At 45.1% G+C, this 23,390-nt stretch overlaps 1 long non-coding RNA gene across 2 annotated transcripts; it reads left to right on the top strand.

Moving 5' to 3' along the window:
- Positions 1-304: 304 nt before the first annotated feature.
- Positions 305-20,033, top strand: LOC309527635. 2 transcript variants are annotated; one of them, XR_014217273.1, is made up of 4 exons: positions 305-358; positions 4,222-4,351; positions 10,345-10,467; positions 18,834-20,033. It is a non-coding gene; the product is annotated as an uncharacterized lncRNA (long non-coding RNA). The 2 variants fall into 2 exon arrangements; XR_014217274.1 differs by lacking the exon at positions 18,834-20,033 and having other exon boundaries at positions 10,345-10,641.
- The last annotated feature ends 3,357 nt before the right edge of the window (positions 20,034-23,390 follow it).

A 23,390-nucleotide genomic window follows, 5' to 3' on the forward strand; every position in this document is an offset into this window, starting at 1 on the left:
CAGAGCTGGGCCTTCTGAATGAGGTGGCCAGGAGAATGCCTGCATTGCCACTCTGGTTTCCCTCTGATGAGAAAGACCTTCTCAGAATCTTGCCAGCCACTGCAGATGGGAACTGAGCCTGGCACCCCCAGAGTCTCAGGCAGGAGCTTCTCCTGGCTCCCACCTGCAGATGCCAGGGACCAAACCTGGGACGTTCTGCATGTGAAGCAGATGGTCTGCCACTGAGCTACAGTACCATCCATGAGTCTGGTGCTTTACAGAGCTACAAGAGGACAGGTCCTTAAGCAGCCTGCATTTTCACATTTGGCACAGGAAACAGAGGAAGGGGAAGGGAGAAAATAACACACCATTATTGGAGGTATATGTATTTTGGCTAAGTCACACACTTAGCTGTTGTAGTCCTGGGAACTAGGAGGTTGCGCCAAAGGCGCCGTGGAAAAGGTGCCATTTGAAGTACGTAATATAGGTGGCAGGTGGGTGGCTGCTCCCTCAAGGGGGCTGTATTATTTTCAAAAATGAAAATGAAAGCTGAGATGGTAAGGATACTGGAAGCAGTACCAACTGCTGCCCACATGTGGTACTGCCATTGACTGCCAAAAGACCGGCCGATGAAGCACATGCACACTGACAGAGTGATTTTGCCAAAGGGCAGGCCGGAAGAAAAGAAATAAATCCAGATTTTCCATTGGGATGAAGTTTGGAAAGCAATAAAAAAAAGAGTCCCTCCCACCAAAAAGTTTGCTTTAAAAAATAATAATGTGACTGTCAATATCTGACAACTGTAAATGCACAGCTATTGAGCTGGAAAGAGTCTTCGGAGAACGGGGCAGGGAGTGTAATTACAGGTCGTAAAGACCACATAATTTTTGCAGACAGAGAGGACTTTGTCTCCCGTGTGACATGCTGATTGCCATCTGGCCCAAAGTCCTACGGTTTGGCTAAGGAGGGTTTGTCACCCCCCTTTCCGGGAGTAGATTCCCACTGCTAACGGAATATGGCACATTCTAATTTCATTAATACTGCAGGATTATCACAGCTTCCTCCTTCCTGCGAGGAAAAGGCTGCACAAGGAACTGTACCTCCAGATGCAATTAGCCGTATATTTTTTTTTAACAGCAGCTTGCCGTCCATATGCACGGCTGCATGGGAGGCACTGAGGCCGCATCCTGCCCAAATGAGGCCTATGCATGGGCGGCACTGGAGCAGCCTCCCGAATGACAGCTGTTCCGACTGAAAGGGAGGAGGCTGGACTGGAGCAAAGAAATGGCGCAGATCACCTGGAGGAAGGGATAGCCCTGATGTGAGCCATGCTGAGCAATGTGGCTCAGGCAGTAGATAGGTGGGCAACAGATCTTACTGCCTCCTTGGCCACTGCCATGGGCTGGTTGGATGCAGAGGAATGGTGGGAGGCAGGGGAACAACCAAGGGAACAAGGCTCAGAACCCAAGGAATGGTGATGGGACAATGATGAGTAATTAGAGGGAGAAGACTAGTAGGTGAAGGTGTTGGAAGCTGAAGAGATTAACAGGGCTTAGTGAGCGGGGAGAGTCTGTGGCAGAGAGAAGCCCAGAATCAGAGGCAGAAGCTGAAGCAGGAGAGGAGGGAGGCCAAGAGGCAGAGATGAGTTTGGCTGCTGAAGAGTCACAGATGTCTCCCCCTCCTGCTGCAACAAGCTCCCTTCCTCCCTTGTCTCCCAGAACCAGAAGAGGCATGAAAAGGGCATAGGTTACATGTAGGTGTGATCTCCGATTGCTTGGGGAAAGCCCTGGAGAAGAGGGGACTTAAGACGGCTGTGAGGAGGTGGGGACTTTCAGTCTGGCAGCTGCTTTTCATGAAGAAAGACCATCGGGAATAAGCTGCTCTCCTCATTAGGCCTGACACTCAGCCAGGTCTGTGGAGATGGTGTTTTTGCTAATAAAGAGTGAACTCCAACTTTGAGTGGTGTGATTTACTGCCAGCTTGCTCTGTGACAGCCACTGCTGTCAGTCTCTTGCTTCGGATGTCATCGCCCATGCAACGGGCAGAGAGAAGGCGAGTAAAAAGAGCACATGATAAAAATACATGCAGTGCTTTCCCCCCCAGGGGAAGGTATAAGGGACGCAGGTGGCACTGTGGGTTAAACCACAGAGCCTAAGACTTGCCGATCAGAAGGTCGGCGGTTCGAATCCCCACGACGGGGTGAGCTCCCATTGCTCTGTCCCTGCTCCTGCCAACCTAGCAGTTTGAAAGCACATCAAAGTGCTAGTAGATAAATAGGTACCGCTCTGGCGGGAAGGTAAACGGCGTTTCCATGCGCTGCTCTGGTTCGCCAGAAGCCGCTCAGTCATGCTGGCCACATGACTTGGAAGCTGTACGCCGGCTCCCTCGGCCAATAAAGCGAGATGAGCGCCGCAACCCCAGAGTCGGTCACGACTGGACCTAATGGTCAGGGGTCCCTTTACCTTTTACTCAAAGGTACGCAGTACCTGCACTTCTTTTTTTGTCGTTAAAAAGTGTGGCACTTCTGTAACAACTTCATGGTGGGTACTGGCACCTATTTTTCTAGGGAAAAAGCACTGAGTACATGAACTATGCCTGGTGTGAAGAAAGAAGAGAGGAAGAACTTTTTCTCCCTCTCTCTCCTAGCCCTAGAACTTAGGGCCGTCCAATAAAGCTGAATGTTAGAAGATTCAGGACAAAGAAGCTATTTCTGCACACACAGGCGAACTGTGGGATTTGCTTCCACAGGAGGAAGTGATGGCCATGCACATGGATGGGTTGAAAAGAAGACTGGAGAAACTCATGGAGGACAAAGCTATCATCGGCTACTTGCCATGATGACTAAGCTCTTTCTTGCTGGAGGCAGCAGTGTTTCTGCATGCGGGGAGAGTGATCTTGCAACCATGCCCTGCTTGCAGGCTCCCCCAGGCATCTGGCTGGGCCCTGGGAGAACAGGATGCTGGACTAGAGAGACCATTGGCCTGTTCTCGTGTTTCTGCATGCTATTATGGCTTCTGGATACCTACCCATCCAAATGGAAAGCTACACTGCATGGAAAGCTAAGAGGCTTGGGGTTTCCCCCACAGGCCCTGGTAGCTGTAGGTTATGAGAAAGCTAGAGCAATAATCCGCCAACGAATTTGGGGTGTGGAACTGCAATGCCACATGAGTGAGATGAATACACACCCAGCAATAAAAGACAATGGGAGAGGAGTTACCCCAGCAAATTATTTGTCAAAATTACAAATACCCAAATACAGACGGTCATTTACCCTCGTTAGATTCAACGTGCTGCCACCTGCCTTATTGCAGGGCAGATTCGAGGGTAACCCATACGTGGAACGAGTCTGTCCCTGCGGCTTGATGGAGGTAGAAACTGTCTCTCATGCCTTGTTATGCTTCCGTTTCTACGGGGATATATGCTCGGTATTTATCACTCCTGTTACACAAAAATCTCCAAATAGGTCTGAACTTCAATGTCTAAAACTCCTGGTAGAGGGCAAGGATCTAGAGATCACGCTAAGGGTGGCCAAATTCAGTGCGACTGCCATAAAACATAGGGAGCAAGCTGTACTACCAAAATGATTAAGGTTTGAAATGACAATTTTAGGTTATATTTTAGTGATCAAGATTTAATACATATTTTTAACTGCCGCTATATCTGAATTGTCTCTGCTATACCCAACTGCAATTCAATGTATTCTTGTTGTGTTTTATGATTTTCTTGATAATGTAAGTGAGCCAGAACTGGTCTGTGACCGTAATAATAAAATTCATTCATTCATTCATTCATTCATTCATTCATTCATTCATTCATTCATGCTATTACGGCTTATAAATGCTTAAAGGTAAAGGTAAAGGTACCCCTGCCCGAACGGGCCAGTCTTGACAGACTCTGGGGTTTGTGCGCCCATCTCACATCTATTGGCCGGGGGCCAGCGCTGTCCGGAGACACTTCCGGGTCACGTGGCCAGCGTGACAAAGCTGCATCTGGCGAGCCAGCGCAGCACACGGAACGCCGTTTACCTTCCCGCTGGTAAGCGGTACCTATTTATCTACTTGCACCCGGGGGTGCTTTCGAACTGCTAGGTTGGCAGGCGCTGGGACCGAACGACGGGAGCGCACCCCGCCGCGGGGATTCGAACTGCCGACCTTTCGATCGGCAAGCCCTAGGCGCTGAGGCTTTAACCCACAGCGCCACCCGCGTCCCTATAAATGCTTACATACACACTATTTTCTCCAGTACAGTTTACGTATCTCTGTGCACACTTTCTGGCTAGCGAACTGCAAAACTACTCGGACCCCAAAAGCCTAGAAAGCACGGGACAAGCGGTCACATACTGGTAAATACCGACCGCCACTGCCTGGCATTGGTGAGAAATGTCATATCTTAATCCCGAGTGCAAAGTATCAGCTGAGCACACACACATTTGGAGGATATTCACTATCCAAATTCACAGAGGATCTCCAAAACTTGTAGAAGCAAACATTTCAAAGAATGGCTGTGCTTTGGCTGAAATATTGTTTTGGGGAATGCAAATAAGGTATGTTCAGCCTTAAATGTTGAACAGAATCAAATTTTCCCCTGTTCCTATGGGTAGGTCTGCATGGCATCTAGCTGTGTGCCTCTTTTAATAAGGGAAGTGTCGACAAGTGTGCTTTGGAAAGCATTCATTTCCCAACGCTAGGGCATATTAGCTACAAATAAAACCGAACACCACAATATAGCATGCAAGGCTTACTGATACAGAAGGGGGTAACTTATTATCTTAACCATATAATTCAGGAACACGGTAGCAATTTGAGTTTAATTTCTACCTGTTGGGATTTCCTGAAGCAAGGTTCACGCTTGGAATGATTCCATTGCTCCCCATCCCCATGGAGATGCTCTATATATAGTCGCATGAATTCAGTCCAATTATGTTGCGCTGGAAATCTTTCAAGTTGGCTGGTCATCGTTTGGAGATCGTCTTAAACCCAATTGGGGCAGCTCTCATGTTGGGAATTGTGCAGAATTGGCAGCCGGTGTGGCGGCTTTTACCGAGAGTATAAAAGCTCTTTTATGGAGCTGGTGGTTGGGTCTTTGTTTGTTTGTTTTTAACATAGCTGCCTTGGCTGATCAGCAGGAACTGTAATTCTCCAGCCATTGTCCAATAAATCACAGGCAAGGCCATCCTGATGCTTAAACTCCGAGAGCACTTACTTTCACAAGGGCACCGTGTGTTCTTACTAGCCACACAATTGCGGCACCGTTTCTTGGGCACGCACTGAATGCGCGGCCCGTTTCAATGTGGGCTGCCATTTCCATGAAATGTTATCTTGCATGGCAAAACCTGGGCCGTAACAAGGCATTTTAAAAGCAGCAGTACACAAGCAGGGAGAGCATTAACGCAAGGTGCGCGCATTAAAATCCCTGCATGCGCTGAGTGTATTTTGCTCTTTCCTACTTTGTTCTTTCCTGGCTCAACAGAGTAGCAAATGCTTTTTTAAAAGAAGAAGAAGAAGCTAATCTTCATTGAATTTTTTCCCATTATGAAAAAAGCCAAAGAAAGAAATGAAAATAAAATAAAACCAGTGAGAATAAAATCCACACTCACAAGGAGAGACTCCAACTAAGTTTCCAGAATTTACAGTGTAAAAGCAGAACAATTAAATCAGCAACCAAATCTAGGGGGGGGGGAATCATTCTGGTATACAAAAGTGCCAATATACATGGAAACACGACATATAAGTAGAGTACAAAGCAGTGAGAGAAATAAGAGAGCATGATGTGAGCCACAATTTATAAAAATACACTGCCCTGGACCTTTGGATAAAGGGTGGTATATTGTTGGAATCTGTTGCATACCCTCCAACATTTCTCTGATGAAAATAGGGATGTGCTATTCCATAATAATTTTTATTGTTAATAATGATAATATAATTTTAATAATTATTAAATTATAGTTTTATATCATTATTAAAATTTTAATAATAATTTATGATGATGATGATAATAATGATAATAATAATAATAATAATAATAATAATAATAATAATAATAATAATAATAATAATAATTTTATTGTTGATACCCCACCCTTGTGACTGGGTTGCCCCAACCACTCTGGGTGGCTTCCAACATACATAAAAACATAATAAAACTTTAAACATTCAACAAACTTCCCTAGACTGGGCTGCCCTTCAGATGTCATTTAAAGGCTGCATAGTTACTTAGCTCCTTGGCTCGGGGATTACATAACTCCACATCCTCCAGCATTTCTCCAATGAAAATAGGGACATCCTAAGGATGTCTTCTTAAAGGTGGAGTGGAAAGAGGAGGCAGACAGCTTCCTCAGGTAGCGAAAGAGCAACGGGAGCAGGTCCTCTTGACCTTTGAGGAGGTGTCTATGTTTTTCACAGAGGAGGAGTGGACACTGCTGGGAAAAGGCCAAAGAGCTCAGCACAAAGAAGTCATGGAGGAGAATTATGAGATGGTGGCCTCTTTAGAGACTCTGATACTCAAGTATGAGCTCATCTCCTCCCTTGGAACAGAAAAATACAGGGATGTTGTCCTGGACCAATTGAGAGATGTCCTGGACAAAGGCTATTAGAATTTTGAGGGGCCATTTGTAAAGTACTCCAGTGTGAGTGAACACCTTAGCACACATCTACAAACTAACACAGGGGAGAAACTCTTTAAATGTATGGAGTGCGGAAAGAGCTTCAGTGAAAATGGAAAACTTACCGTGGATCAACAAATTCACACAGGGGAGAAACCATTTAAATGTATGGAGTGTGGAAAGGGTTTCACTCAGAGTGGAACTCTTAGAGTTCATCAATGAACTCACACAGGGGAGAAACCATTTAACTGTATGGTTTGTGGGAAGGGTTTCAGTGAGAGTGGAGCTCTTACAAAACATCAACAAACTCACACAGGGGAGAAACCATTTAAATGCATGGAGTGCAGGAAGAGTTTCAGTCAGAGTGCAAGCCTCACTCGACATCCACAGATTCACACAGGGGAGAAACCATTTAGATGTATAGAGTGCGGAAAGAGCTTCAGACACTGTTCACACCTTACTATACTACGAACTCACACAGGGCAGAAACCATATAAGTGTATGGAGTGTGGAAAGATTTTCATTTGTAGTGGGAGACTGACTGTGCACCAACAAAGTCACTCCGGGGAGAAACCATTTAAATGTTTTTGTGGGAAGGGTTTCAGTCAGAGTGGAGCTCTTGTAACACATCAACGACCTGGATCCACACGTCCTTCCACAGCGGGGACATGGGTTTCCAGGCGGGAATTGATCACAGCGTGGATTTGCCAAGCATGCCTTCCTCTTAGCACGTTTCTTCCTTTCGTCCTGAGTTCCAGCGTCTTCAAAGTCCACGACTCCTTTGGTAAAGGCTGTTCTCCAATTGGAGCGCTTGCAGGCCAGTTGTTTTCCAATCGTCAGTGCTTATACATTTTTTAAGATTTGCCTTGAGTGAGTCTTTGAACCTCTTTTGTTGACCACCAGCATTACGCTTTCCATTTTTAAGTTTGGAATACAGTATTGCTAGAATGCAAAGGGGCTCTCTCGCCCCCAAATCTCAAGCAAGTCCTTAACTTCTGCTGTCTTCTAGTGCCCCCCCCAAACATCCCTGTCTTTCCTGCGATACTCCAATGCAACCACATACAGGAACAATGGGAAAATAAAAAGTAGGGAGATTAATAATAATCATCATCATCATAATAGCTGTTTTACTACAAAGGAATTTCAGAAATAGACTGGAAAGAGAAGCTGCTGAATTGCAACTCATTACCAAACTTAAAACCATGGAGAGACCTGGTCTGAACAAAGACATTGGATTCTTATCTCATTATACATGACTAAGCCATTTCTCACCTTCTCACCCCTTGCCTTTTCTTATAAGACCTATTGCAGTCGTTAAGAGTCATCAACAGGCTCATCTCAGCTATCTGCCAATCTCCCATTCCCACCACCCTTCTGAGTAATACCCCTCCCCACCTTCTCACTATATAGAAGGATCTGGCAACTTCTGTTTCAGTGTATCTGAAGAAGTGTGCATGCACACGAAAGTTCATACCAAGCACTAACTTAGTTGGTCTTTAAGGTGCTACTGGAAGGAAAAAAATTTATTTTGACTATGGCAGACCAACACGGCTACCTATCTGTAACATCATCATAATAGTTCACCTCTCACAGAGCTGCAATTCCCTGCACCCTTAGCCACAGTTCCCAGGATTCTTTGGGGGAAGACGTGGTCAGTCTATTTGGAGCTGGCTTTGGGGTCCACTCCTCACACACATTTTAGAATTGGCAGGTATCACAGACCCTGGAGCAGCTGGGAAGCGTCACAGCCCAGGCAAAAATCCCAGGAAAGGACACAGAGGTTAGGGGCAACGCTTCATGCTTTCTTTCATCCAAAACATCATTGCTGCTGCTCACACCATGGCAACAAGAAAACAACACTTCACAAGAAAATTAGGGTGTTTTTTTTAGGGGGAGGGGAAATACAGTAAAGCACACAACAGCTGTTGAAGTGAGACAAACAGCTATCCATGCAAATCAAAAGCTTTTCGTAATTCCAGGGCTGTCCCTGGAAGATCAGGACACTTGGAGGGTATGTTCCGTGTCCTGTCAGGTGACCGGCTCCAGCCTGACTTGAGAGGTCCTTGGCTGATTGTCCGACAGCATTAACAAGGTCCTGCCTCCCTCTTTGTCACCATATGCCAAAGGAACTGCATCAACTATGAACCCCAAAATCTGGGATCCCCTCGATACTGGTGCCAAAGTTCTGCAACGTTTTGCAGCGACCTGCAAACGGAGTAATTGATGCATCAAAACGGGGTTCGTGGTTAATTACCCCAATCTCAATATCGTCCGATTCACTTCAAACCGGAGCCAGGCTTTGGCAAAATGAGGAATTTGCTCTGCAAAACTGTTGCCAAACTTCCTCCGCCTTGGAGAAAGAGACACATACATAGAGGCATGAGGCTCTGTCCTGCTTTTTAATCCTCCTGCAGTTCCTCTCTTAATAATAATAATAATAATAATAATAATAATAATAATAATAATAATTTTAAATGCTGCCCACCTGACTGGGCATTTCCCAACAAAAATAGTAAAAACACAATGCAGCATCAAACACTAAAAACTTCCCTGAGCAGGGCTGCCTTCAGATGCCTTTTACAAATCACACAGCTGTTCCACAGGGCAGGTGCCACTACTGAGAAGGCCCTCTGCCTGGTTCCCTGCAACCTCACTTCTCGCAGGGAGGGAACCGCCAGAAGGCCCTCGGAGCTGGACCTCAGTGTCCGGGCAGAACGATGGAGGTGGAAACGCTCCTTCAGGTATACTGGACTGAGGCCGTTTAGAGCTTCAAAGGTCAGCACCAACACTTTGAACTGTGCTCAGAAATGTACTGGGAGCCAATGTAGGTCTTTCAAGACCAGTGTTATGTGGTCTCGGCGGCCACTCCCAGTCACCAGTCTAGCTGCCACATTCTGGATTAGTTGCAGTTTCCGAGTCACCTTCAAAGGCAGCCCCACACAGAGAGCATTGCAGTAGATAACCAGAGCATGTACCATTCTGGTGAGGCAACGCACAGGCCTCTGTGTCCTGACACCCCCTATCCTTTCTCTCAGAATAGTAATACATCTCTGGTGCCATTTCCGGCTGCAGCCCGACATGCCCGATTTGAGATTACTGTAATAATACTGCATGAAAAGGATAAACAGCCTTGTTTTATTCGGTGATTGGTTGCATGTGTTTGCCTAGGAAAGCCAATTCCTTAAGAGGGGAACATGTGGTTCTGGGAGACACATCTGCAGTGTATCTTGGTGCGTTGCCTCTGGTAAACGCTGTGCTCGCTTTAACGATCAGATGTCGGGCGGAATGTGCCAGAAAACAGCCTGAGTCTGCCAATGCTTATTTTATTTTTATTATTTAAACGGAGGGGAGGGATAAAGTATTGCACCAATGCGCTTTCCAAGGCAGAAAGCTGCGTTTCCTGGCGGTGTGCATGCCTTTTGCTCCTTCTCGTTCTATCACCCCCTTGAGAGCTTTTTGGGGTGGCTTCCTCCTTCCTCACCACCTGTGTGTGCAGCCCCAAAGGTTTCACCCCCAAAGCACAAGATCTGCTTTCTGTTGAGTCTTGAGCGCTTTAAGGAAGGCACCACCTTCAGCCAGGATTCAATGTGGCTTTTGTTCGCACAAAAGTATACAAAAGCTCAGTTGTGATGGCTGTGCATTTCGAAAAATCCTAGGGTTTCCAAGCTTCCGCCTTGAGGCTATGTTATATTTCACGTGAGATTCCAGGCCGTAAGAAAGAGGGTCTTGGCTGGCTTCTTTCTGAATGTACCTCCTTTCTGCAGAACCGTTTTAGCTACAAGCAAAAATTCGCAGCCAGCCCAACGACTTTTCGGGCTGGATCAATTAAACCAGGAACTCCCAGGGCAGTTTCAAACAAGGGTGCCATTATCGGCACAGCGGTTGAGGTGAGGAGTGGGGGAGATACAGAGAGATCGTAAAACGAGAAAGTCGCCAGGATGCCAGTACAATAGCTGCAGTGAGCTGAATTTCCCCCACCTCCAGTTAGGAAGTTTAATAGCCCTGCAATATTATGCTGAGTCTCTTGATCGCAAGTCTACAAATGCTTCTAAGTTCACTCCAGAACTCCAAAATCCCAAAGAAGGGCTTATCTGCGTGGGTCGTTTTCAGCATTTAAAAAAGGCACAAATGTTCCAGTTATAATATGTGCCTAATAACAGCTGTGGCAAGTGAGATGAGCGCAGCACCCCATCGTTGCCTTTGACTGGACTTACCCATCCAGGGGTCCTTTACCTTACCTTACTATGACTACCGGTTACAGATAGATAGCCGTGTTGGTCTGCCATAGTCAAAATAAAAAATTTCCTTCCAGTAGCACCTTAAAGACCAACTAAGTTAGTTCTTGGTATGAGCTTTCGTGTGCATGCACACTCCTTCAGATACACTGAAACAGAAGTTGCCAGACCCTTCTATATAGTGAGAAGGTGGGGAAGGGTATTACTCAGAAGAGTGGTGGGAATGGGAGATTGGCAGATAGCTGAGATGAGCCTGTTGACGACTCTTAACGACTGTAATAGGTCTTACAGGAAAAGGCAAGGGGTGAGAAGGTGAGAAATGGCTTAGTCATGACTACCGGGTTTGTTCGGCAGACAAAATGAATCACTTGCAATGCAGATTCCAGAGAGGTAGCAGCGATAGTTAGCTGCAGCAAAATCAATAAGGAGTCCTGCGGTATCCCAAAGACTCACAATTTTATTGCGTCCTAAGATTTCGGGGGGGGGGGACACGGGTGGCGCTGTGGGTTAAACCACAGAGCCTAGGGCTTGCCGATCTGAAGGTCGGCGGTTCGAATCCCCGCGATGGGGTGAGCTCCCGTTGCTCTGTCCCTGTGGGCCAATGGCAGGGAGAGGGAACCCCCCAGCTTTGCTGGCTGAGGCTGATGCCAGTCGGAGTCCGGTAACGGCTGGTGGGACACTGGTGCCCCATCCCTGGCCCACAGCAAATGCTCCTGGGGAGATACGGGGCGAGAGAGAGATTTTGGGCACGAAAACATAGCACTAGAACTCGCTCACATGCACTGGAGCTGAATGTTGGGCGGTCCGGAACAGACAAATGAAATTACTTCTTCACACGATGCATTGTTGGACTACGGAACTCACTCCCACAGGACTGTCACCAAGTTGCATGGCTTTAAAAGCAGACTCATGGAGGAAGGTAAGGCTATCGATGCCCACCTTCCAAGTGTCCATATTTTCCAGGAACAGCCCTAGAATTACAGAATTACAGTTTATGATTTGATCCCAGAAAGTCACGGTTTCCCTTTTTTCCTCCCCTCCACGTCTTGGAGAAGAATTAAATGTGGGGGGGTGTGGGGGGTGTAGTTGCCAAAAACAGAGTACTGAAAATAAAATACCGGCACCAAGTGAAAGAAACGGTGAAGCTGGCGTACGAAGCCCTTCCTATAATTTTGAAGGAAAAGTTCACCAACCTGCTTTAAATTCTTTAATCACAATGCTTCAGCAAACAGCCATTTTTTAGGAAATATGTGGAGTGTTTATCACTTTATTGTAAATTGAGCCTTACACGGCAAGCCTTTATGTGTCTACTCAGAAGTAAGTCCCACTGTATTCAATGGAGCTTACTCCCAGGTAACTGGGTAAAGACTGTGCAGCCTTGCACTGCAATCCGAATCATTTTTTTCTCAGAAAGTCCCACTGAGTTCAATAGGATTTACTGTCTGGTATGTTCCTGATGGGACGTGGGTGGCACTGTGGTCTAAACCACTGAGCCTTGGGCTTGCCAACCTTCCGATCGGAGGTTCAAATCTGTGAGCTCCCGTTGCTCGGTCCCTGCTCCTGCCAACCTAGCAGTTTGAAAGCATGTCAAAGTGCAAGTAGATAAATAGGTACCTCTTCGGCAGGAAGGTAAACGGCGTTTCCGTGCACTGCTCTGGTTCACATGACCCGGGTCATGCTGGCCACATGACTTGGAAGCTGTACGCCGGCTCCCTCGGCCAATAAAGCGAGATGAGCGCTGCAACCCCAGAGTCGGTCATGACTGGACCTAATGGTCAGGGGCCCCTTTACCTTTACCTTTAAGATTTGGGGGACCAGATCCCGCCTTTCCAGACACAGGAAGTGCTGTCTTCAATTTACTTCAAACTGCTACCTGTCAAATATCATAGAACCATAGAAATGTAGAGTTAACAAGACGTAATAGGGACTGGAATCATGAGTTCAAATGCCTCCCTTCTCTGACTGTCAGGAGGGTGTATGAGGAGCAGTCGTCTTCATCTCATTGAGAGCAGAGGGCAAGGGAAAAGTCTCTCCAGTTATATATATATATATATATATATATATATATATATATATGCAGGTTTTGGTGTCTTCGGGTGTCTTCCCGTGTAAGAGTCGGGGTGTCTGTGCGACGTTTCGACGAGGTCTCACTCGTCATCTTCAGGCTGGTGCTTTCGGCTTCTTGTTACTGGAACAGAGCAGAATATATATATGCTTTCGTAGATTTTATATATGCTTATATATATATATGCTTTCGTAGATTTTCACGGGTACAGGAATGCAGGTTTTGGTGTCTTCGGGTGTCTTCCCGTGTAAGAGTCGGGGTGTCTGGGCGACGTTTCGACGAGGTCTCACTCGTCATCTTCAGGCTGGTGCTTTCGGCTTCTTGTTACTGGAACAGAGCAGAATCTGGTGTTTGAGTTCCTATAAATACTGTTGAGGGGTGTGGTGTATAGCCTCCAACGTTCTGGGCAGAGAGGAAGTTCCTAGATTAGTGTGCCTTTTCTTCTTTTGTTCCTTAATTACTTGAGGGATATCTTGAGTGATTTCATGAGTGATATTCTGAATACCACTGGGTGGGTCATTAAGTGTAGATTAGTTGCTAAAGCTTTCGTGTCTTGACCTCTTGAGCTTGTGAAGAGTTTTTCTGAGAAGATGGCTGTGCTGCATTTAGTTGTGCTCTGGCTTGGCTTCGTGTATAGGGGCGAGCTGTGATTTTGTGCCTTGTGCCAGCCAGATCTGTGTAGGGATTGCAGGGGGGTGCAGCATCCGGAGGTGCCACTATAGTTTGGCTACTGGATGGAGTCTGTAATATGTCTGTGGAGAGGGTCTGGGTTTGGGTCTGGTGTGGTTGATTGGTGACGGCGTTCTGTGTGCCTCTGGTTCTGGTGTCGGTTTTTGTGGGGAGGGCTAATTTCCAGATGTCTGGCAGGCGGGACGTGTCGTCACGCTTGTTCATGTTGTGAGGGTGTTTCTCTATCTCGATGGCTTCCATGATTATTCTCTTGTGGTGATGTTCCATGTTAAAGAGCAATTTGGAATCTGCAAAATTAATTTCGTGTCCTGTTTCTTTCATGTGTTGGAAAAGAGAGGAAGTTTTTTCTTCTTTTTTGACGGCATTCTTGTGTTCTGCGATACGTGCATTTATTCGTCTGTTTGTTTGTCCAATGTACGTGGCTGGGCAGACTTTGCAGGGTATTTCATAGACCCCTTGGTTTTCCAGCTGGATTTTGTCTTTTGGGTTTCTGAGGATATTGGCTATTTTTTGGTTGGTGCAGAAGGCTGTTTTGATATTGTGTTTATGGAGGATTTTGCTAATTTTGTCTGTAGTGCCCTTGATATAAGGAAGGAGGGCCATGCCATTGTTTTCTTCTGTGTCTTGGTTTTTGGGGGGTGTTTCTTTTTGGATTAGCTTCGTAACCCTGTTTTTCTGGTATCCATTGGCGATTAACACATTTGAGAGATTCTGTAACTCAGTTGTCAAGTGGTCTTTGTCAGCCAGGCGTTTGGTTCTGGAGATGAGAGTCTTGGCTACGGAGTTTATTTGTGCAGGGTGGTGGTGTGATTGTGCGTGTAAGTAGCGGTAAGTAAGCTACCGAAAGGATCCTGAAACGAACTGAACTATCCCTAATCAGAAACGAAATACATAAGAAAAGATACCTACTAAACCAAACCAACAAAGATCTGCTCACTCTTCACCTCAAACTATGTAACAAAATCCACCCTGCACTCTGGGACAAATGCAAACAACTAGCCGTCTGGAGAGCTGAAACTGAGACCTCACATAAGACAGACAGACACACCAACAAACTCTACAAACTAGAGAAACGCCAGAAGCCCAGCCACCCTCCACAACAACTCATGAAACAAACAGTACATAACATATCAGACAGGATCCTCACCCCAACTGAAACCAAAGTACTCTCCAAAGGTTTCAACTTTGCAGTCGCCCCGAGACGCATCCCCACGGAAAACATCATATGCGGAGTCGAAGCTAGCCTGACCAAAATCGACCCAGATGAAGCCAATAAAATCAGACTTGAAGTCACCAACATCCTCTGCTCCAGCAAACCACCCAGAAGCAATTTACACAAAGAAGAACAGAAAGCACTCACCAACCTGAGGAAAGACAACAACATAATCATTCTCCCAGCAGACAAAGGCAACGCCACTGTTGTGATGAACACATCGGACTACCAAGCAAAACTATCAAATCTACTCCAAGACCCTACCTACCAACCTATAAAAACAGATCCCACCACCTATCTGGAAAAAACCACCAAATCCAAAATAAAAGCCTCTCCTATCAGTGAAGAAATCCAGCTAAGAATCATCCCCAGAGAAAAATCATCCAGATGCCCCAAACTCTACGGTCTCCCCAAGATACACAAAGAAGGAACACCACTCAGACCAATAGTCAGCTCCATAGGCTCACCTCTACAAAATCTCGCTAAATTTCTCGCTAAGCAACTTCAGCCCTATGCAGAATCCATCGCTTCACACGTTACTAACTCCTTCCAGTTCATAGAAACAATAAAGAAGCAATACCTACATCCCGATGACCTTCTTGTGAGCTTCGATGTTGTATCTCTCTTCACTCAAGTACCCATTAATGAAGCCTTGACAGCCATCCAAAACAAATACAATCCCCCCAAATACATCCTGGACCTGACCAACCACTGCCTAACCAACACGTACTTCATCCACAATGGACAAAGATACAAACAGATAGAAGGAGCACCTATGGGATCACCCCTCTCACCGGTCATCGCAAATTTGTACATGGAACACTTTGAAACCAATGCTTTAGACAAGTCAGAACACAAACCCAAACTTTGGCTCAGATATGTTGACGACACCTTTGTAATTTGGCCACACGGGAAAGAAAAACTAGATAGCTTCCTCACACATCTCAACAGCCTACACCCCAAAATACAATTCACTATGGAAATAGAAGACAACAACCAACTCCCCTTTCTTGACGTCCTAATCTACAAAAAACCTGATGGCTCCCTAGGACACACTATCTACCGGAAAAAAACACACACCAACCGCTACTTACACGCACAATCACACCACCACCCTGCACAAATAAACTCCGTAGCCAAGACTCTCATCTCCAGAACCAAACGCCTGGCTGACAAAGACCACTTGACAACTGAGTTACAGAATCTCTCAAATGTGTTAATCGCCAATGGATACCAGAAAAACAGGGTTACGAAGCTAATCCAAAAAGAAACACCCCCCAAAAACCAAGACACAGAAGAAAACAATGGCATGGCCCTCCTTCCTTATATCAAGGGCACTACAGACAAAATTAGCAAAATCCTCCATAAACACAATATCAAAACAGCCTTCTGCACCAACCAAAAAATAGCCAATATCCTCAGAAACCCAAAAGACAAAATCCAGCTGGAAAACCAAGGGGTCTATGAAATACCCTGCAAAGTCTGCCCAGCCACGTACATTGGACAAACAAACAGACGAATAAATGCACGTATCGCAGAACACAAGAATGCCGTCAAAAAAGAAGAAAAAACTTCCTCTCTTTTCCAACACATGAAAGAAACAGGACACGAAATTAATTTTGCAGATTCCAAATTGCTCTTTAACATGGAACATCACCACAAGAGAATAATCATGGAAGCCATCGAGATAGAGAAACACCCTCACAACATGAACAAGCGTGACGACACGTCCCGCCTGCCAGACATCTGGAAATTAGCCCTCCCCACAAAAACCGACACCAGAACCAGAGGCACACAGAACGCCGTCACCAATCAACCACACCAGACCCAAACCCAGACCCTCTCCACAGACATATTACAGACTCCATCCAGTAGCCAAACTATAGTGGCACCTCCGGATGCTGCACCCCCCTGCAATCCCTACACAGATCTGGCGGGCACAAGGCACAAAATCACAGCTCGCCCCTATACACGAAGCCAAGCCAGAGCACAACTAAATGCAGCACAGCCATCTTCTCAGAAAAACTCTTCACAAGCTCAAGAGGTCAAGACACGAAAGCTTTAGCAACTAATCTACACTTAATGACCCACCCAGTGGTATTCAGAATATCACTCATGAAATCACTCAAGATATCCCTCAAGTAATTAAGGAACAAAAGAAGAAAAGGCACACTAATCTAGGAACTTCCTCTCTGCCCAGAACGTTGGAGGCTATACACCACACCCCTCAACAGTATTTATAGGAACTCAAACACCAGATTCTGCTCTGTTCCAGTAACAAGAAGCCGAAAGCACCAGCCTGAAGATGACGAGTGAGACCTCGTCGAAACGTCGCCCAGACACCCCGACTCTTACACGGGAAGACACCCGAAGACACCAAAACCTGCATATATATATATATATATATATATATATATATATATATATATATATATATTAACGTATTATTTATTAAAATTTTGAAAACAATAAAGAGTTTCAAAGTTTAAACATAAAAAATAAGAACAAAGAATAACCCTAATAAAAGAAAAAAGAGCTCCAAGTATACAAAAACAAAACACGTGAAAAATGCAAAATAGAAAACAGTTAAAAAGAAGAAAAAAGACAGAAAGAAAGAAATCAATATTTTCATATCTTATACTTCATTTACTAGTTTCCTGACCTCCTCACACCTCCCTTTTTGTATTCCAGTTCAGATATTTAGTTCAGCAAGTCCTTACCCTCTATCATTTGTCCTTGCTCAACATCTTAACCTATTTATAAATATATATTTTCCACCATTATCAATCCATATTTACATACTCTTGTTAATCTTTTTACCAATACCGCTTGTTTTCAATCCAACATCTCTTTAAGTCTCTCCAGTTATAGGTGCTTGTAGCAGCTGTCACTAGAGACCAATTTAACAGGTGGATGGAAGCTTTGGTACATGTGGTGCCTCATACGGCCATTGTATGAACTGGATCTTGATGCTGGAGCTCTCAGCGTAATGCATCCATTTGCTTGAGCCGACCTTGAATTATACGACATTTACAGTCTGTGCCTGACCGTCTTTCATGGCTGATTCACAAAACCTCTTGGAACCAGCTCACCCGATGCTACAAGAAGCAGTAAGCAAAGAGTGTGTGTGATCCACAACCAACATTGCTTTAAAGCAGCCGCAGATCAAAACCTTTTCACGCTCCAAGCTGCTTTCTAAAGTTGACAGCGTCCTTTTAATGCAAATTCACTTCAAACCATAATTTCAGAGCAAACGTTAAAACCCTCCATAAGGCTTGCAACCTCTACAATGTCTCATTGTTTTTTGTTCCAAAACAGTTGAAAGAAAGACCCTCTCTCTTTTCCATCTGGAGCCGGCGAGGTTTGGCCTGAAGAAAATAACAATCCCAACACGCAAACGCATTAACTCGAATTGTTAAACTGAAATTCTTCTACAATAAGAGATCAATGAAATTAAAGACCATTCGCCTTAAATTACTTCCATCCATTATCCACGACGCATTACATCTGCTGCACTTTTGCCGATGGAATATTACTTTCACTGTTATGAGGGCAAGGAATACAGATCCCAATAAAAGAACACACACATCAAACATCGGTTCCTTGTGGCATTCCCCTTTGAAGTCTCATTGGCTTGCTTCCAGGATCCAGTCACAAATTGATTTAGAATATATATATATATATATATATATATATATATATATATATATATCCTAGCCCCCCTTCTGAAAAGTGCTCTGGGACCGTTAACCAAGATGGAAATTCCAGTCTCTAATTGAATCTCCAGCCATGTTGCATTAGTAAGGGTACTGTATTTCAAACGGATTTCTTTCTTTTCAGCCAACCCTGTTTCTCCTGGCTACGTATGAAATGCACGGCGTTGCCTTTAGCTTGGCCGCGTAGCATTATCAGCCATGAAAGAATTTGAGCTCAACTGGCTCGCTTAATTCAACTGGATGATATGTTTCCATTGGCAAACGTCCCCATTAAAACCAACATCTTGAGAATACTTGGGTGAATTTCGTTCATGTCGGCTCTCTTTTCCCACAGGTTGTCGAGGAAATGCCAGAAACACAAGTTCTCTCTCGTAACGCTAGAACCCGGGGTCATCCAATGAAGCGTGAAGAGTGCGGGATTCAGGACAGACAAAAGAAATAGCTTCTTCACACTGTAGAATTTGCTACCACAAGATATGCTGACTGTCGCCATCTTGGAACTGTTTCAAAAGGGGGTTAGACGAATTCATGAAGGATAAAGCTATTAATGACTATTTGTCATTACAAGCCATATTACCTCCAGTAGGAATATTCCAGAAAGAACTTGAGAGTTGGTCTTGAATAGGTTGCTAGGCAACAGAAAAATCTACCCAGCAACAGGAGCCTTTTTTAAGGGCATGTGGTCAGTCTGACCAGATTGGTTACAATATCATCAACTCCATGAGATATTTAAACTTGGTAAACAAAATGGTTTTGCAATAGAGCCTTCCAGATTTGAAAAAGAATTGATTAACTCCAAAAGAATTGATTAACTCCAAAAGAAAAACTCTTTCTAAAATGTATAGACTCCTCCTTGACTGGGAAGTCAAGGAGGAGGTAAAACCAGTAATAGTTAAATGGGCTCAAGATCTTGGTTATAACATCCCAATGGATGCTTGGGAACGACTATGGAAGGTAGATATGAAGTTCACCATGTGTTATGTATTGAAAGAAAATTTTATGAAAATGCAATTCCGCTGGTATTTAACACCATTAAACTATCTAAAATGTATAAGAATACCTCAAGTAAATGTTAAATGTTGGAGATGTGGGGAAGCAGAAGGTACAATGCTACATATGTGGTGGAACTGTAAGAAAATAAAGGAATTTTGGGAGGTAATTTCTAATGAGCTCAAAAACATGTTTATGATCTACTTTATTAAAAAGCCGGAAGCTTTCCTTTTGGGCATACTAGGTTCAGACATCCCTAAAAAGGTGAGGAAGATATTCTTGTACGCCACGGTAGCTGCAAGAACATTAACCACTAGAAACTGGGAAGGGGACACAATCCCGACCAAACTGGATTGGCAAAGGAAACTGTTAGAATACGCTGAGCTGGCAAAAATTACAGGGAAATTGAGAGGACATACTGATCAAACATTTATGAAAGAATGGGACATGTACAAAAAATATCTTAAGGAACATCGTAGTAATATGTCAATGGCAAACCCCAACTATCTTCTCCCCTAACCTTACACTGTGTACAATACTGAAGTCTTGCATCAAATAAAACATTGTTTTCTTTCTGTTTTAAAGATAGTTCTGCCAGTAAAAATTTGAATAATATTTCCATGGGCCTGGACAATGCTTCGTTTCCAAAGGAGTCAGTCGCTTCAAAGCATTATAAATTTCAATTTCCAGTTGTTGGAAAAATTGTTGATTCATTTCATAAAATTCACACGCTGCTTGACTTTTATTTTTTAATGAACACTCACCAGTGGCTTCCAAAATGCATTTTTTAAACCCTTAGCACACAGAGAGCAGACGCTCACATGGGTGTCAGTGCACCATCATAGGCACATGTCCTGCACCGGCTTCTAACGCAGGTCGTGATAAAACTATTTTGAGAAAACAGTGGGAAAAGAGAGATCAGTCGCCAGCGTAGGGTTGCCATATTTCAGAAAGTGAAAATTCAGAGTTGTTGAGCTTTCGGTGGAGGGCAATTTTTTTTGAAGTTGTAAAGGAAATTTTAAAGGAAATTTGCCAAAATCTAGCCTTCCGACAGAGCCTAGGACTCGCCGATCAGAAGGTCTGCGGTTCGAATCCCCGCGACAGGGTGAGCTCCCAATGCTTGGTCCCTGCTCCTGCCAACCTAGCAGTTCGAAAGCACATGAAAGTGCAAGTAGATAAATAGGAACCGCTCCAGCGGAAAGGTAAACGGCGTTTCCATGCGATGCTCTGGTTTGCCAGAAGCGGCTTAGTCATGCTGGCCACATGACCCAGAAGCTGTACGCCGGCTCCCATGGTCAATAAAGCGAGATGAGCACTGCAACCCCAGAGTCGGCCACGACTGGACCTAAGGGTCAGGGGTCCCTTTACCTTTACCTAGCCATACATCTGGACTTCCCCAGACATTTCAGCAATTACCACCCAGACCCTGTTTTCGTCTGCCATATTCCGGATGTATTGCAACCCTACGCCAGAACTCACACTTTACTCCAACCGGCACCCCTGAATTCCAGACTCTGAGCCTCAGGCGGCCTGGCAGGCCTATTTAATCACCTTAAATGTGATCATGGGTGAGCACACACACTCATGTTCCTTCTCCATCTCCACACCCTGATAAAAGACACACTCCCCCCCCCCGGTTTTTCAGCCCCCCAAAACAGATTTAATGTGTGTTGCTCCAGATTCAAGCTTGCCATGTGATTCTCTAATAAAGTAATTAATATGTATGAGCTGACACAATAGGCTAACAGCTTTAAGGCACCCGCCGCGATCTATTATGTATGACTTGCCGAAAAGCAAATACAATTATTATCCTAAGTTATAATCATTATGTAATATTTCCTTGATGGAAGCAATTGCCATCTATTGTGCTGGGGAGTAATTACAACCTTCTGAAAACCTTGATGGTCTTTGGAATCTTGAACAGGCAGCAGAAATGAGATGTGCGTTTAAAACAAAAAAAGGACAACCCACAACAACGGGGACGATTTCTTCAAAAAATTGGATGTGCCCAGAAGACTAAGAGGGTAATGGTTAGCTTTAAAATATGGTGTGTTTTTATTCTCTTAGTAGTTTGATGTGGTGCCTTCCAGATGTTTTCGACTACAACTCCCATCAGCCATAGCCATGGCAGATGAAGGCGTCCAATTTTGCTGTTACAGATGCACCATAGCATTTCTTCGCTCTGTGTGCTTCTCCCATTTATTATTATCATTTATCAGGACAGAGAAAAGAAAGTGCTTATTCACGCAGCGCGCAGTTAAAACTTTTGAACTCGCTCGCTCCCGCAGGAGCATAGCTGTCAACGTTTCCCTTTTTTAAAGGGAAATTCCCTTATTCCGAATAGGATTCCTCGCAAGAAAAGGGAAAAGTTGACAGCTATGCGCAGGAGGCAGTGATGTCCACCTGCATGGATGGCTTAGGGTTAGACAAATTCACGGAGGAGAGAGAGCTATTGATGACTACTAGGCAGGATGGCTATGCTCTGTCAGGTGTGCGTGAAGGAGCCAAGCCCTGTGACCAATAGGACTCTGCAGACTGGGGCCTTCCTAAGTTTGTTCTGAAGAGGCAAGGCAGGTGAGGCCCACACAGGTGAGGCCGATTGGTAACTCACAGCACCTGGTGGCAAGAGCCGGGAAGGGCAGCATTTTCCCTTTGGCTCTTTGCCACAGCAACACGTTCCCTGCCTTGCTGCGTTTGACTCCTTGCTTCTTGATCCTCGGACCCCTGACTTCTTGACTCCTTGCTTCTTGATCCTCAGACCCTTGGCTTCTTGACTCCCGACTCTCTGACCCTTAGACTCTTGGCTTTCTGACTCCTGGCTTCTGGACTTCCGTTCCTGCTCCCACCCCGCCATCTTGCCCCTGGTCCTGACGTCCCCAGCCGGGACTTTAATCACCCATGAACTGGACCATGACATGCGCTGCCTCCAAAATTGTGGGAAGCAATTCTTCTGAACACCAGTTGCTGGAAACCATAGGAGGGTAGAAGGATAATTTGCTTGCGAGTTTCCTAGACGCATCTGGTTGGCCAATGGGAGGACAGGATGTAAAACTAGATGGGCCAGAAAACTCTTAACTGCTAGCCATCAGTAGTGTTGAAACAATCTCCAAGGTCACGGTGACATAATCATTGCTATAAAAGAAGTTTGGCAGTGATTTGTGAAAGAGGGAGGGTATTCCAAACACACGGTTCATGTATCGGCTCAGTTTTCTAAAATGTTATTCTGACGCTGGTCTGAAAATATTTTGTGCTGAAAACGCAACAATATGAAAAAATGTCACTTTCCCTGCTCTGCCATTCTCCAAAAACACACCACAAAAATCTGAGATGAAGATGCATATTGGTTTGACCGTTCTTATTCTGCACTGGACCGTGTTTTCCAAAGGATTTCGTGAGGAGGAATAAGAGATGCTTGGGGAATAAAACGAAGCTCCAAGACGTAAAATGTAAAAGACTTTGGTTCCTGCTGTGGTAGCAGTTTGTGTTTCATGGAATGGGCTGGAGATGAGGGAAGGGGTCAAGCGAGAGGCGGCAAAAAGCAGACCTGGGTGGGTGTGGAGAGGCCAAATGGAAAACACACACGCACTCACACACAAAGGGGCATGTTTGAACTGCTCCACCCCATGTCAGGTGTGCGTGAATGAGCCAGGCCCTGTGACCAATAGGACTTTGCAGACTGGGGCCTTCCTAAGTGTGTTCTGGAGAGGCAAGGCGCAGCCACACAGGTGAGGCCGATTGGTAACTCACAGCACCTGGTGACAACAGCCAGGAAGGGATATAAGGTCAGCCTTTCCCTTTGGCTCTTTGCCACAGCAACACGTTCCCTGCCTTGTTCCGTTTGACTCCTTGCTTCTTGATCCTCGGACCCTTGACTTCATGACTTCTTGCTTCCTGACCCTTG

The sequence above is a fragment of the Podarcis vaucheri genome (assembly GCF_965113315.1).
Source record: "Podarcis vaucheri genome assembly, chromosome: 1".
Taxonomy (NCBI): domain Eukaryota; kingdom Metazoa; phylum Chordata; class Lepidosauria; order Squamata; family Lacertidae; genus Podarcis; species Podarcis vaucheri.